The sequence below is a fragment of the Squalius cephalus genome, assembly GCF_949319135.1.
Source record: "Squalius cephalus genome assembly, chromosome: 10".
Taxonomy (NCBI): Eukaryota; Metazoa; Chordata; class Actinopteri; order Cypriniformes; family Leuciscidae; genus Squalius; species Squalius cephalus.
In genome coordinates, this window is record NC_137131.1 from 14547146 (window position 1) to 14559911 (window position 12766).

The window sequence follows — 12766 nt, forward strand, 5'->3', positions numbered from 1 at the left end:
TGTTAATGTTCATTTCAACATTTACGAATACATTATTAAAATCAAAAGTTGTATATGTTAACATTAGTTAATGCACTGTGAACTAACATAATCAATGAAAAGCTGTATTTTTATTAACTAATGTTAACACAAATACAGTAACAGATGCATTGCATGGTTAGTTCATGTTAGTTAAATACATCAACTATTATTGATATATTATATTATGCTATATGTTAACAAAATGAAACCTTATTGTAAAGTGTTACCAATATAATTTATCACTCTATATCTCCCAATAAGGAACAACTTTGAATTGACTGAAGTTATATGGACCAGATTTTTTAGGCTTATGGTGCTGTTTGTTATGGTGTTATTATGGAGCTTGACAGTCCCAGTCCTCATTCCATTTTATTATACCACAAAGAGTGACAGGGGGATACTTCAAAAACTACCCCTTTGTGTTATACAGAAGACATAAAAAAGCAGGTTAGAATGAGTCATATGAACTACATTTTCTTATTCTTACACCAAGACTTATGGTGGTTTTTTGTGTCATTTCGGAGCTTGAAATCACAGTTTTCATTTACTTCTATTATACTGAAAACAGTGGCCAGGGTATTCTACAAAAACTCCCATTGTGTTACACCAAATATATAAATCATAGAGGTATGTACTCATACATACCTCTATGATTTATCTATTTACTCATACATACCTCTATGTGTTACTCATACAATTAGTATGAGTAAATAATGACAGACATTTCATATCTGGGTAAAGTATTTCTTTAAACTCACCTGCTTTGCTCCATCTGTCTTCGAAGCATGCACCATTATGCCAGTTTTGCTTACATGTGTTTGAAACAGTGTGCAGGCATGTGCTTCTGTCTGTGTGTGTGTGTGTGTGTGTGTGTGTGTGTGTGTGTGTGTGTGTGTGTGTGTGTGTGTGTGTGTGTGTGTGTGATTGAGGTACGGCCAGAGGAATGATACTGTCTCTCAGGCTCAGTGTGATGGTTCAGTGAGCATGGCACTGACCCACATTCACCACCATCACATTAGCTCTTCCTTCCTGTCTCTCACACAGACATTGCGTAACACTGCGGCTCTTCTCTGCATTCGAGTGTTCCACTTTCACTCAGGGACGGACTGGGGCTAAAAAACAGCCCTGGACTTTCTCCCAAATAGGCCCATCATCCGGCCATTCAACTCTAGCCGTGTGCGACAGACACTATAGCCAGGATGTCCTGATACTATATGCCACAATACTGTAGCCTATCAGACAAGGTATTCACAGCAAGTAACATCTCAAAACAAATGATGATAATTGGGGTTGTGTCAACCTGATCTCCTGGGAAAACGTACAAATTCTACGAGGTGGCTAATTCGTACGAATTCATACGACCTCACTCGTACGAATTTTTGCAAAATCGTACATATTTTACGAATTGCCCAATTCGTATGAATTCATACGAATGACCTACCCCTGACCCCACCCCTAAACCTACCCATCACGTGGGTTTAGACAAATCGTACAAATTCGTACGAGTGAGGTCGTACGAATTCGTATGAATTAGCCAACTTTTTATCATTCGTACGAATTGGTCGTGAGATAGTGTTGGTTGTGTTTATTAATGAAGCCTCAGCCTTCAAATAAAAACAAAAAATGTACAATGCCATAAAATACAAATAATGAAATGTCACTGGCTACAGTAACCCCAAATTACACAAACTTGTAATTATAAAACATATAGGCCTAGTTAATATACCAGGGTCCAACCTTTTTGTGTGCGAGGGCTACCTCAAGGGATGAAATAATCTAGAAGGAATTTTTATTTGTTATACTCCAATATTTATTATACATAACATGGTGAAGCTTTTTTTACTTTTCACCATCATATGTGAAATTATGAAAATATTTATTGATTTTTTTTTTGTTGATTTTCTATAAACCTATTGTATGTGTTATCAAAAACAGTAGCCCAAACATTTAGTATAAATATAAATGAAAAAAATTAAAAAATAAACTGCCATAACTTCTAAACAAAACATTACTGCATTAGGCTACATTTAATACATGACTAATATAACAGCATTTTTAATATGAATACAGGCACATTTCTGCCAAAAAAGTTTGTTTTACTAAAGTTAATTCATAAGTTTTGGTGTGAAATGTCTTCTAACTGGTTTGTTCTCGGAACAATGTTTCGCCTTTTTTTTTTTTGCGTCAATATGTTGAGAATATCAGCGATGTTTCATCTGGCTTTTACTGTAACAAGCTTAAATCACATAGTCTAGTCATTTGTGGGTTTATAATAGAGATAGAGAATTCTGCGCTGAATTTAAATGCTTCTCAGTGGATCGCGCAGCTCTGTGTAATAGCCTAATGTTCGCGTGATCGAGATCGCACAGCTGCTTTGTCCGCGATCGCTGTTTTTTGGGCCGAGCTAATAATGCGCTGCTCAGATCAAACAAGTTTTGTTCCGCTTTTTGAGCGTTTGCCATTTGATATTTTACATACGCAACGCAAATGACAGCGTATAATCATAGAGAGTTGGGTAATTTTGTAGAGGCAAAAGTTCAAATTGAAACGTTTAGTTGAAAAGGTCGCAAAATTATACCATTTTTTCCGAAGTCTGGAACCCCGACGGCAAGTTGGGGCTATTTATAGAATGTGTTTAGCGGGCAACTCACAGGCACCACGTTGGAGACCACTGCTATTCAAATAGCCTATAATGTAAGCAAATTTAAAAGTGCAGCCTTATAAAACTAACTTTCTGTCAGTGGCTATAGGCCGACTCTTCTTCCTCAGTTGTTGTTTTTTTACACGTAGCATATAAGTGATCATATTAGTGCCCCTGCTGTTGGCGGTTCATATTGCTTTATTAGACTTTTTTCTTTTCTTTTTTTCTTTTTTTTTGTGCCGACGGCCCTCGGTTGGACTGCCGTTCTGGACTTTTCCAGAACGCACAGATTGTCAGTCCATCCCTGCTTTCACTCAGATTCCAAACTGCCAACGTATAATGTGTGTACAGAAAATATGCCTGATATGCATGAAAATAAATATATGCTTGCCTGTTTATGTGCCATTGGGTGAGCTGGGCTCATTGTTCTACATAGAAGAAAAAAAAAGATACAGCATCAAAAAATCCCACTTTTCACAACATTATGTGCCTGCTGTTTACAATAGCAGCAAATTATATTTTGTTTGTTACATCTGACAGACTTAATGTAGTTATGTACTTTTGCTGTTTACAATAGCAGCAAATTATATTTTGTTTGTTACATCTGATCTGACAGACTTAGGCTAATGTAGTTTATGTACTGACCTGGGACACTCTTCATTGTGATGAGCAAAAGAGCATCCTATGCCTTTTCAGAGACCCATAATCAAAATAAAAAAAAATGTTGATGTTATGCTACGGACTGAGGACAATACAACTAGGAATCCTATTCTTTAAGTGTGCAGGAAAATCTTTTTATAAATACAGCCTTAAGTAATACATACAATTTTCCCTGAATGATATTGTTCAAGCTTTTATTTTAAATAGAACAAAACTGGAAGAATGAAACTATAAATCTTTCAATTGTGTGTTCGCTTTACAGAACCTTCTATTGTGTTGCATCTTTGCACATGGGAAATATATATAATTTTTATAAAAAATGTTGTACATGTATTTATACAAGAAACACTGCCCCTCAGTGGCTAAAACTATAAAGACTCTACTCTTCTATTGTTCCCTTTATGGTATAGTCTTTATATCTTACATACTATAATATATTCCTCGACTAATGTTGTCAGATTTAAGAATTTTGGCTTAATAAAAAATGACATGTATCCTATGGAATTCAAAGCCATTGCAAAGCCAGTGTGTGTGTGTGTGTGTACACAATGTGTACACACACACACACACACTATATACTCATACATACATACATACATTCATACATCAACGGAAAGAGCAAACAAATTCATCTTAGCGAAATGTAAGATCATTAGTGTTGCTTGATTAAGACCTGATTCTGTGGGAGCGCTCAATTATACAGTCAATGCACATGCAAATTTCCCCATGGCAAAGCGGTGGGAAACAGGTCTGCCCTGTTGGTATGGTACAACATGCTCCTCATAAGAGGACGACACTGGAAGAACGAAAGGGAGAGAGAGGGACAGAGAGACAAAGAGGGAGAGAGAGAGAGAAAATGGGATTCTAATGAGTCAGCCATCCAGAACCACAACTGATGCCCTGGGGATGATCTGGGGCATACACTCTACCAACACTGTTTATTCTTTCATTTCCACAGGTTAATGGTTTCCTTTATAAAATCTTCATTTCAATATCATAAGGTGATTTAATTGGGCATTTCTGGATGTGACTGACTCAAGCAAAGGCAGTCTAAAGGTAAATGTCATTTCCGCATAACTAACAGCCTCAGACGGATGTTAAAAAGTATCTGGCAATTTAGTTTGTTCCACTCTACCATTTGAATATATTATTTCACCTTATAATGAATATACATCTCTGGCTTAGACACGGCTCTCCTCATTATTTTATTATTATTATAATAAACTCCTCATTTTTAAACTGTCACAGAGGAGAGTAAAGATTTAGGGCTAGCTACAGCAGCAGCATTCCATGAGGCTGAAAATATTAGGAAAGAAAATTTAGATTTCCTTATTTGGATAAAACCAATTTTGTAACCAATTTTATGGGGTTCAGAATGATGCAGAAATGAATAGTAGGGAAAACCATGAGATTAATAGTGCTTGTAGTCACTGGTGTGTGGTGCACAAACACAAAGCACTTCATCACCTTGTGTTAGTGCTATGTGCAGGTCAGGGTCATGTCCCCAGAAGAATAGCAAAATATTAAATCACATCCATATAGGGCCAGCAAACCAGGGTCACGCACCATTCAGAAATGAATGCTTTTTAAAATTCGGATTAAATTCATGAGTTTAAATTGAATTTTGTAATTTAAAGTTAATAAATAGGTTCGCATTTTGAACTTGAAAGCACAACAAATTGAAATTCAAAGAAATTAATTTAAACCATTTCATTTTTAATTAAACAAAAGCAAACGTCAAGACAATCTTTAAATTGTATTGGCTTGACAAAGCTTAAAAAGCTTTCTCTGGATAAATTTATAGAACGACAGAACTATAGATTGACAGATCATTAGAACTATTGATATAACCATAGAAAGAAAGTCAGAGAGAGAGCGGTATAACGACAGAAAGAATAACCAATAAAACAGAAGATAGACCTATAAAAGGAACTATAGATAGAACAATAGAAAGATGGATGGATGGAGCCTCAGTAGAACGTCTCCATCATGTACAGGCTAAAGCCCTATTCGGACGGGATTAACTTTACAAGGGTAGATGGAGTAATGTAATTTTACCACAGGACGTCTGTACTATTAATGGCCAATTCGCACGGGATAAGATATCTCAGTAAAACTGACAGAAGTGGAGGGGTAACTCGATTTGCGCATCGCCGTCAACCTACTGTCGTCTTGTGCGTATTACGTTGCTTCCTGATATCACGTGCGCAAACACATATAACCTATATTTATATATATAAAACAGTTATGTCTGGTCGAACGATATATTAACTAATTTCAGATTGGATTGTGTTGAAACAAGTGCTTTCGATCTTCTTTCTGATCTGAATTGTATGTGGAAAACACTTGAGTTTTGCCACAGACTTGTCCCAGCGTCTAGAACGCAACTGAATGCTTTTTCAAGTGTCTCCATACTCAAAAAAACGCGAAAAACTACTTTTATGCACGAAATGACTAAATATTTACGTACATATTTACACCGGGTCTATTCGCACGGGATTAGTATTACCTTAATAGCTTAAACCCTATTCGGACGGGACTAGTTTAACATGGAGAGGTGGGGTAAAGTAATCTCAGTAATCATTACGGACAATGTCAGTAAAGATTACGGCGACTTTTACCTTCAGTAAAAAGGTCCGGAAAAATTACCTCAGCTAATACGACAGGAGGTTGACGGCGATGCGCAAATAGAGTTACCCCTCCCACTTCTGCTAGTTTTACTGAGATATCTTATCCCGTGCGAATTGGCCATTAATATTACAGACGTCCTGTGGTAAAATTACATTATTCTATCTACCCTTGTAAAGTTAATCCCGTCCAGATAGGGCTTAAGAGTATGTGTGTTTTCAAAGAGGTGTTACAGTAAGTATGAGAGCTCATCACATAATTCGTTTTGGCCCAAGCAGGGATGAACAGAATTGTTTACAAAAAATAACAGTTCCTGATCTGAATGAGAAATTGCTAATCACTGTTGTGTTAACTTTCTTAGGACTGTTGCTTCTGGGTCTGATTACTGAGGCCTCCACTGTATCGCTGTGCATTGAGCGTCTGGATGTGTCACACAGTACCAAAAACCCATTTGTCTTCATAACAAAGTATGTGTTGTGCTTGCTTTTTGAAAGCACCGTGTCCCATCTTTTTGTCTGGCGGCAAGCGGCACCTTTTTCAGCAAGACACATTGCACGAGAGGCGCTGAGTCAGCAAACCATCCTGACAGAAACATGGTGCTCTGTCTCATCCAAAAAGATGTCCCTTGAGACCACAGCGGCTAGACAACAACAACAACAACAACACGAAGTGGGACACTCATCTCTCACAGGCTGTGGCAGAGTCATGAGATAATGAAGCTGTTGAGAGATAAAGAGTGAATAGGAGGGAGGGCGAATGAGTGTGCGAGAGAGAACGAGTGCGGGTACGAGAGAAAGTGATCACTCTGAAAAAAGAGTGACAGTGTGGAAACAACAAAGGATGTGGAGGCAGAACGGCAGTGCCCCTTCAAGGTCATCTCCTCAGGTATGTGATGTGAGAAAAATGAGCTAGCGAAACGACAGCGCGGTCCCTGCTCACAATGAGGCCCATCAGCTCCGCTGTTGGCATATTTTGCTTTGACAAGTTTCATTTATTAAGTGGAGGGCTTGCGTATGCACTGCGCTTGCCGGCAGTCACCTTAGAGCATCCCAATTAACTCCTCTCTAATTGATGTTGGACGTATTAAAGTTAATGAGGCAGCGGTCCATCTGTTGCGTGAGGAAGCAGAGAGGGTATTGTCATTGATAGGGCGAGCGAGAGCATAATGCAGCAAGGACGGTGGTTCTGACGGCGTGCAACAAGACAAAGAGCTGTTTGGTGAGCGGGATCCATAACGCAGCTTTGAGATTACCTCACACCGCTCCGTGATGATCCCTCAATTCGCCTCTCATGCATTTTTACGAGTTTCATATATCAGCTATATGAGTCTATATAAGGGAAGTATGACACAATGAATGATTCACAGGGCCTGAACAGCTCAGTATGTCTAATAAATAATAAATCTAAATTTCACTGATGCACACATTGTGTTTTGCTCTCGATTAAATTTTAATCGAGGTGACAGTGGCCGCAGTGCTGTACATGCCATTGTAGACTGCGCAAATCTATATCACTCTCTCTTGTTGCTTTGTTGTGGTTTCAGCCCCCTGTGGTTTATCAAAGAAAAAGATTTCTGACCAACTCAGTCTTATGGTTTATGTTTCTCTGTGCGTGTGGCTGTACTTGCAAGCATATGAATGCGTGTGCTAATGGAAGAGAAAAAATGGGAAACTATAATAAGGCAGAAAGTCTCTTATTATAGTAAATGTATTCTTTGGATCTTTACCTATCACACTGTATGACTGCTTGGACTAGAAAGAAGTGCTTGGTAGCACCCTGGGACAGCAAGAGTGTCACACTGTACAAATCACACAACATACACTGTTTAAAACTAAAGAGAGAACATTTTTGCAGAACATTTACAGTAAAAAATATGGTAGCAAGTTCCACATACAATACTGATGTGGTAATGGAATTTTTTTTTATCTCTTTCTTTTTTGATGATGAATCCATGCATTTGCACAACACAAAGAACATTTCAAGAAGTGTTTTGTGGTGAACTACTAACATTCAACAATCCCATCTAGCATTCAAGGCAAATGGAGCATTCACACCCCGTTCCTTTCTTTGTATTGTGTAACAACTTCCAGATGAGTCCACATGAGAGTGTCTGAACTGCTGAATTATGTAACCACAGTTTTACAGGTCTGCTGAATGAATTCCTCGAATGGTGGAATAAGGTGTTATTCCTTAGGTTGAGAACCAAAAAAATGCAGGGATAACAGTGATAAATATTAATAATAAGATGCATCTGAACATATAATCATACATAGTAATGATAGCAAAATAAATAGGCTTATCAACTTTTTTTGAGGAAATGTTTCCCATATCTTTTGTTATTGACACCACAGGATGAACATCCAGCCCCAAATAGACTGTCACAAAAGCACTGAAGGCAAGTTTGAAGAACCCATGTGCAGTTTATTAACATGAACGTAGACAAAATATACAATAAACAAAGACTTGGCTTGACCTGAACCATGAACTAAACTTGAACAGAAACATAAACTCACCAACAGTAGGATGACACCAACAAAGCTATAAGGAACAATGGTGACTAATGAGCAATAAGAAACACCTGTGAACAATCAAGGTAATAAACCAATCACAAAACAGAACAGAGAAACACATGACCTGAAAAACCATTCAGAACAGGCTCGTTCGACTTGAACCGGCGCTGCACAGACCGATCAGTAAATGACATCAAAGTACAGCGAGAGCGAATAGAAAGTAGACGGCTCCTTATGCTTTTGAATTGCTCTCGCGGTACTTTGATGTCATAAACCGATCGGTCTGTGCAGCGCCGGTTCAAGACGAACAAGCCTATCATTACATGAGACTAGGGAAGCACATGACATGATCACATGATGGGATAAGGGGATCACATGACAAAACCAGGAAACAAAGGTACCATGACTACAAAATAAAATACACGAAAACGTGAACCAAAACCCAAAGCCAAACGCGACACTCTATATGCAAGCTGACTGCCTACGTATTTCCGCTGAAATCTTCTATATTCTTCTAATACATTTTGTTATACAATATTATTAACTATATTAAACAACATTTTATTATACAGTATGTTAAAACATAACTTCTTTGTAATGATTTCCAGAAGCTTTAAATACCTTGAAGGTGAATCAAATCAATATTGCTTTGTCAATATTACTCTTCCTCATTATTTCATTTTGTGTTTAATTTTCTCACAATTTCCATACACTCCGCTACACTGGAAGTTGAGGTGGCCACTGAGGCTAAATAAGGAAGTGATCATGCATAGAATCCATTCATCTGTCTATTGGTAGAGGCAATACAGATACCAACGTGGACAGGTTGTGTGACATGTTCTCAAAAACCCATGAATGAAACTACACAAGGTTAAAGAAAATATGACCCAGACTACATTAAATAGAGCTTCAAATGTAACAAGAATAAACATGGTTTGTGCTAAGCTCAGTTTTGTCCAATCAATAAAAAATACATCAAAATGTATGCATTAACAAATATTTTGGTATGTGTCGAGTTGCCACTGGTCCTGAAGAAACACTTTATGGAAGTCACTGCAGTAAAGCAAATTCCTGTGAGACGGTTCAAGACTGCTTTATGGGTCTGGAGTTCACACTCAAAGACACATTAGGAATAACATATGGAGAGAGATCTCCATGGATTCTGTGGCTCATCGAATTTTTAAGATTGAGTACTTCCCTTTTTCCCCTTTGAACTATAGCTAAACAATTTACAATCATCCAATGCATTAACTTTTAGAAGGCAGCAGTGAGCCATCATTCTAAATGCTTTAAGGGTTAGTTCACCCTAAAATGAAAATGAAGTCATCATTTACTCACCCTGGTGTTACCATATGCCCTTCTTTCTTTTTTGGACCACAAACGGAGAATAATAAATAAAAAAATGCCCTGCTTGCACTCATCTATTTTAATGGCAGTGAGAATAGGAAAGGTATCACAGAATGGTTCCAAGTGACACGTGTCATATATTCCAAGCTTTCTGATGCTATACGATAGGGTTTAGTGAAAAACAAACGAAATTTAAAGAATTATCTAATGCAAATCCTGACCTTGGCCATTGATTTTCTATGTACGGCTGCGCGTTCATGAGACTATCTTAGCTCTTCAGTTCACTCAGACTGGTCCATATAAAGATTGTAAGAAATCAATATTAATAAAAATGCGAAATGAAATACAATTCTGAGGTGAATATATCCGTTGTGTTTGTCAAAATAAAAGGTTATCACATTTACTGTGATTCTGACTGTCAAATGGAGTTCTGGCCCATACTAGATATTCGGTCAGCCAAGTCAGCCAAGGTCAGGATTTTCGTTAAATAATACATAAAATTTTGGATTGTTTTTCACCAAACCCTACATCATATACAACCATATACGACATGTCGCATATGACCATTCTGTGATACTTTTGCATCTTTTTTTATTCTTGGTGCTTTATCCTTGTGTTGTCAAAAAAAAAAAAAAAAAAAGAGAAAGAACTGCATACTGAAGAACAACACCAAGGTGAGTAAATGATTACTTAATTTTCATTTTAGTGTGAACTATCCCTTTAAGAAGACACTTGTAATGCATGTCTGATGAAGCTAAGAAATGAGAAAATGCATTGAAGGGGTGACACCACAAAGAGCGAGATTAAGGTAGGAGAAGAGAAAAAGATGGCCCGGCATAAGATGCGTGGCTGGCATATTTAACCTGCCCATCTGCATGAAATACGGCCAGGCGGACGTCGCTTCGCTTCAGTGCTCCCGAGCCCGTACTTAACATTTCCGGAGGTGAAAGGGGAGGCGTCGTTAAGGGGAGCCACGCTCCGGGGATGCTCATCTCCAGCTCTCTCTGAAGCCATTTATTGCATGAGAGCCTCCATATCATGATCAACCCCCTGGAAATAACCAAGAGGGTCCATGCCACCACAGAGGCTCACAGTTACACCTTTTTCGTCCCCAAATACTTCTCTATTCCATCTGAAAACAATTTTCAGGAGCTTGGAGCACTATTTGAGACCTTCACTGGGTATTTTCCATTTATCAGACCTCTTGTGGAAAGTCCTCTGATAGCTGGATTACACTGGAGTCAAACTCCTTTTCTTACTTTAACAATCTTTATACAGTTAATGCTATAAAACAACAGTTGGTAGTGACCTCAGCTGGCAAGCTCTAAGCTCTAAATATCATAAAATGACTTGTGCACTATATTCCAAGTCATGCAATAGCTAAAATTAAGGTATTTATATATTATAGCCATATGCATGGTCACAAAATCATTTTACACGCTGTTATGTCTCGTGGACAATGTATAGAACAAAGGAATAAGACTATGATGCACAGCAATGCCTCTCTCTCCCTTTCCATAAACTGTGCTAGGCACTTCTCCTTGATCTGATTTATAGGCCTAGTCGCCTATGGCATGATGGACCAACTTGAATTAATATGCATTTGCTTATGGCTTCCTGTGATAAATTAATACTAGGGGAGACAATAGAGGTCACAGGGGAGTCTGTGTTTAGGCACAGTCACTACTGTCTCTGTTTGCTGCTCTGCGCATCCCATAATCCCTCACTATGATGAAAAGGAAAGTCTCACGCAGAGGGATTTACAGGCTGTGTTTACAATGTGATTATACTGACTGCTGTCAGGGAGGGTTCTCTTGTGGTCTTAATAAAGTAATAGGAATGCCTGATGTGTTTTTTTTTCCCCTATGACTATTCGCATACGGTTTTAAGGGTATTTGTTTTCTCCAGATGGTGAACTTGACAAAGGATTTGTTTTGGAAGACTGGAACCACAGTGTTTTCGTTGTTAATGATATAATAAATCAGAGTTTTCACTTGCCTGATCTTAGCTTTGTCTAATCAAATAAAATGGTCCTGAGATTCTTATTCTGAGCCATTATGGTAACACTATTTGTCGTGGTGGTCGTATACTTCCTCATTAGAGCAGAGCTGCTTGTTTTGCAGGTTCGCAGGTCATATTATTGGCCAGCCTATGACAAGGGTCCCGTCCTGGGAGGAGGTCCTTAATGACGAAATGCCCCTCTGGATCATCACAGCAACTACGAGAAACCAACCATGCATCACCTGAGTTCCTGCCCTGGAGGGAACAGATAATACTTAATCTAGCCAATCTCATTATGGCTGTCCATGTTTTACTGGCTCCGCTGATATAGCTGAATTTTCTTTCGCTTGGGACACTTGCCTTACTTATGATGAAAAAGTGTCCACCTAATATTTTATTTCTCCCCCTCCCCAAAATACAGGACTACTGTATGTCTGGAGGTTATTAACTGCTTTAATTCCTAATGATGTCTGACAGGTGCTCTTCTTGGTGAGATTAAGGACTGGATGGGTTAATGATGGGATTGGCGAGATTGTCATAACTCACAATAGGACCATTAAAGTGATATTACGAAGAGGGCTGCTGCTGATATGTGTTTAACTCTGGCAAGGTGGCACCAGGCAATCTATCAATTTTTTTTTCTTTATGTGATTTTCTCGCCTGTAGGGCCCAGTCTTAGATGTGTGAGAAATGTCAAATAATGCTGGCCATGAAAATCGGAAGGCGAATAAGTGGAAATGAGATTGAGTGAAGGTAAAGGAAAAAAGTATAGAGCAAACAGAGTTGTGAAAGATGTAACAATTTGCAGGCAATGATAATTTTAGATTTAAAAAAAAATACTACTAGGAGTAGGAAAAGGTAGAAAAGAGAATGAGAGAAGGTGGAAAGTATATAGGTAAAGAGAAAGGTATGATAGATGAGACATGCAAGGCAAAGTGGCTATACATACATACATATA